Here is a 5,016-nt window from a genome sequence, read left to right as displayed (position 1 = left end):
TCACCAGCAGTCCCAAAATCCTGCGGCGGGGGTCGTGGGTAGCTGGCGGGTGTCAGGCAACCCTGCGCTCCCGCTACCCTGGCGCTGATCCAGCCGGATGAGGCCTGTGTTCCTACTCAATCTTTCTCTTTTTATTTAACGCCTATGCTCTTAATTCCATTGCATGTAGATACATAAAGGTAGCAAGGTTACTTCTTGAGAATTCTTTTTAAAACTGTTTACTTGAATTATTTTTATTTCGTGTGTGTGTGTTTGTGTGTGTGTGTGTAAGTGAGCAGATAGATATCTGTCAGTGGAGGCCCGCAGAGGTCAGCCTGGCTCCACAGTCTCTCAGCTATTGAGCCAGGCTTCCAGCCTGTCTCTTGAGGTCTCTGATGCCAGGGTCTTAGTCCTCTTATGAGACTGTGTTCAGTTGCCTAACAAAATGTAGACATAGTGTTTGGGTTTTAGAATGTATTTCCCTTGTGAATACTGACGGTAAGTGCCTTTTCCCGTACTTATTTTGCCATTTGTGACTCTTCGTGGAGTATTTGTCCCGGTCTTTTGTAAAGTGGCTTATTTATTAAGCTACAAGAGTTCTTTCATATAGTCTGGATCCAAGTCTGTTGTCAGGGTTTGCAAATCTGTTCTCAAAGTCTTGGCTTATCTTTTCATTCTCTGTCTGTGTTCATTGCTTTTTGCTTTGCTGTAACACAAATAACTAACCCAAGGAAAAAGGGGCTTCTTTGTTTTACGTTTCAGGGAGCACTCCTAGCAGGAAAGACATAGTGGTGGGCACCCGAGGCTCTGGTCACGTGGGCTGTGCAGACAGGAAGCAGAGAGTACTGAGCCTGCTGCTCAGTCACTCTCTTTCCTTAGGCAGGGCTCTGGCCTATGGCATGGTTCAAGAATGTGCTGTCCACAGTTAGCATGTCTTTCTACCTCTGGACTCTCTGAGAGGCACCCCAAAGGTTTGTTTCCTAGGTGATTCACCAAAGAATAATACCCCAGACTCAAATAGTATGTAAAAGCAAAGAGCGTTTTATTCTACAGAAGTCTAGCATGCTGGGGTCTCCATTCCAAGATGGAGACCCTGAAGTGAGCTTGTATACCTGATATAAAGCACATTAGAGGAGGGGTAGGTGACCTCTGTTGTTGGCTTTCTCACCAGGGACATTCCAGAACCATTGCTGGGGACCTCTGGAAACTGCTGCTGACCCATTGTCCTTGCCTCAGGTCAGGTTTCAGGGCAGCTTCTGAGGCCTGGACTTGCCTGCACTTGCCCAGGCCATGGAAACAGAGATGTAGGCCTAGTCTCCTGATCTGCCAGTTTGAAGCCTGTCATGGAGTCAGCCTGTTTCATTAATCTTAGATAATCAGTGTTGCCCATCATACAGACTGCTTTTCAAAGAGTGGAAATTTTTAATTTTGATAAAGTCCATCTCATCGGTTTTTGTTTTTTTCTTTCATGATTCATGCTTCTATGATATATCCAGTGTAGTGGCTATTCTTGGTTGTCAACTTGACTATATTTGGAATGAACTACAATCCAGAATTGGAAGGCTCACCAGTGACCCTTATCTGGAGGCTTGGAGATCCTTATCTGGATCTTGGTATGGAGATCTTGAGACATAGTGGCTATGGATTCCAGAAGATTAAATCTCCGAGTTTAAGGAGATTTAATCTGGGCTACACCTTTCATCTGGGATTAAAGGTGTGGTGGAACACACCTTTAATCTGGGCTACACCTTCTGCTGGAGACAATATAAGGACACTGGAAGAAGGGAGTCTAGCTCTTGCTCCTTTGCCTGCTTGCCGTGTGAGACTGAGTAACTGCTAGATCCTTGAACTTCCATTCACAGCTGCGACTGAACCATTGTTGGGAATTGGGCTGCCGACTGTAAGTCATCAATAAATTCTTTTACTATATAGAGACTATCCATAAGTTCTGTGACTCTAGAGAACCCTGACTAATACATCCAGTAATCCTTATCCAGACCAAACTGGCAGGGTTTATAGCTAGGGTTTCTCCTAGCTTTATAGATTTAGCTCTTGTGTGTAGCGATGCCACCCATGTTGTTGGAGGGTTTTGTATCTGGTGTGAGTAGAGCTCAGGTTTTCACTTCTCCCTGCACTGTTTAAACAAGACAAGCTTGTCCTTGTCTTCAGCAAACACACACAAGTAGGCCTGTGTCAGGACTGGGGCTTGACGCTGGCTTAAGAGGCTCTCACTGTGCATCTTTGTGAATCACCGAATGCATGCACTGCAGCCCTGTTTTCCATGTGAGCTTTAGAAGCAGCGTCCTTTGAACTGGCAACTCTCTGTGTCCTCTGATTCACAGAGGCCAGAAGTATGCGCTAATTGAGGGTTTTCCTTTTTTTTTTTTTCCTCAGGAATACTTTTAAGATTTTCCAATGTAAACCTTCCATAGAGCTTATGTGATTTATGTTTTTAATTACAATTATTAATTTATTTTGAGGAACTGGCCATGCATATCATATATATATATGAATGTGTGTGTATACTTTTGCTCAATGAGCCATTCCCATCTTGGTTTTTTTAAGGTACAATGCATGGCTTTGCCTGAGATGACACATTTGGGATATAAGTGGCATAGGCTTTCATGAAGTGGAGGGTGACTTCACCACACTATTTTCCTGTGTTCAAAACTGTGTGCCCACTCTCCTCTGTCCCAAATTCCTGAGCACACAGTCTCTCCTAAGAATCAAGCCAGGCTGTGTCTGGACTTGGGTGTGGATGTTTGGTTCCTACCTGGCCTCCCACCCTGGGCAGATACACTTTGATGACTTGCTGCCTGCTAAATCATTGCTTTCCAGGTTCTGTCACATAGTAGGAATGGGATACATTTTCATTCAGTGAATAACTGAATGCCCTACTATGTGGGAGAGATGGGACCATTCAAACAAAATGCGAATGCCCAGCCTCATGAGTCATGCTTTGGAACCCAAGCTACTTCTTGTCTCTAGGAAGCAGTGCATTAGCCATTGAGAACAGTTTGAACTGCTGATACTTCTGAGAGTGGGACCATCCATTAGAGCATGGTAGACGGACATACCAGGGACCATACCCTTAAGAATTCTTTTTTTTGGCTGGGTGGTGGTGGCGCACGCCTTTAATCCCAGCACTTAGGAGGCAGAGGCAGGTGGATTTCTGAGTTCGAGGACAGCCAGGGCTACACAGAGAAACCCTGTCTCAAAAAAAACCAAAAAAAAAAAAAATTAAAAAAAAAAAAAGAATTCTTTTTTAAGCTTTATTATTATTATGTATATGTCATAGGTCTGGGGGTACCCATGGCACCCAGAAGAGGAGGTCGGATCTCCTAGAGCTAGAGTCACAGGTGGATATGAGATGCCTGGTATGGATGTTAGGAACTGAGCACAGGTCCTCTGGAAGAGTAGGGAGAACCACTGAGCCATTCCTACAGTTCTATGGGTTTGTTGTTGTTGTTGTTGTTGTTTTGTTTTGTTTTGTTTTGTTTTGTTTAATGGGCAAATATTTAGACAGGCATTCATCAGAGATAATATATGATTCACATAAATGCATGAAAAATACTTAGTGTCATTAATTATCAGGGAAATGAGATTTAAACCACAGTAAGATGTATACATTTATTAGGGTGGCTTAACAGTGGTAGTATGGAGTACTGACAAGGATGGAGAGAAATTGTATTTCTTACATGTTGTGGGTCAGGAATGCACATATACAGCCCTTGGGAAACAGAGGTCTCTAGTGCAGGCTGGCCTCACACTCAATGGCTTTCCAGTTCAGCCTCCCAGTGTTAAAACTATAGGGTGCACCACTGTACCTGGCTACTAGTTTCTTAGGGCTAGACCTTTGTGTACCATGTGGCCCAGTAGATTCCATCCTACATGTTTATCCACAGGCTAGGGTTTCTGTTTGTACACAGTGTTGGACAGGATCTTTCAGAACAATCTATGGTGGCTTTGTCTGGAACCCAAACTGGAAATAACCCATTGTCTTTTGTTGCTAAAGGATGGAGGTCAGCCTGGACTACATACCAAGGCCTAACTTAACAATAAATAAATAAATAAAAGAGAAAGGGTACCATGGCAAATATAATCTAAATACATTATGTGCATGTATGAATAGTGGATGTCATAATGAAGCCCATGTTACATATAGTTAGCATAATCTAATAAAAACACTGAAATAGAAAAGAGAGAGCATAACTAAATGCAAGGCCTAATGCTGAACTTAATGCCAGAAGCACATAAACTGCAGTGAAGCATTAAGCCAGCTGTCAACACTGAATTGTTTAACACTGGTATTAATTTAGTAATGATCGGTAAGTATGCTGTGACTGTATAACTGAATGTCTTTATTCTTAGGAATTTCATGCTAAATACATCCTTAAATATTTAGAGAAAAGGACCATGATATGCATAACTTACCTTAAGTGGCTCAGGGGGAAAGAATGTGTCTGGTTATGTGTGTAAGTGCACAGCATGCAAACAGCGAAGCAGATGCTGCCAAGAGATGCAGCTAAGTAAAGTGCTTTCTGTAGTTTCTCAGTTCATCTTGAGAAGAAAACTTCAGATATTTAGAAAATAATTTAATTACTCTCTATTTTGTAGTTGTTCCATCCCTCTCCCTCTCCCTGACTCTCCCTCTCTCTGTGATATGTATGCATGGTAACGCATGCACCCTTGCACCACACTGAACATCTCCTCATAGTCGATGTCTTTGTCTAGCATACTCAGTCATAATGCCTTGAGACGGGGTCCTTAGTGAACTCATGTTTGTCCTTTAGACTAGACTGGCTGGCCAGCAAGGTCCTAGGACCTGCCTGTCTATACCCACCCTGAGGTTGCAGGCATACGGCCATGTCTGCTTTCTTATGTGTGTGTTAGGAAGTCAAATTAAGGTCGCATGCTTTCAGAGCAAGTGCCCTTACACACGGAGCAAGTGCCCTTACACACTGAGCAAGTGCCCTTACACACTGAGCAAGTGCCCTTACACACTGAGCAAGTGCCCTTACACACTGAGCAAGTGCC

The 5,016-nt window shown here is 43.3% G+C and overlaps 1 protein-coding gene across 1 annotated transcript in view; it reads left to right on the top strand.

Moving 5' to 3' along the window:
* Qrsl1 (glutaminyl-tRNA amidotransferase subunit QRSL1) overlaps window positions 1-5,016 on the top strand; it is a 26,196-nt gene that overhangs the window by 8,735 nt on the left and 12,445 nt on the right. The window lies entirely within an intron of this gene.

The sequence above is a fragment of the Mus caroli genome, chromosome 10 (assembly GCF_900094665.2).
Source record: "Mus caroli chromosome 10, CAROLI_EIJ_v1.1, whole genome shotgun sequence".
NCBI classification, from domain to species: domain Eukaryota; kingdom Metazoa; phylum Chordata; class Mammalia; order Rodentia; family Muridae; genus Mus; species Mus caroli.
The sequence above is the reverse complement of the archived record's forward strand: the minus strand, read 5'-3'. Positions and strand labels throughout refer to the sequence as shown.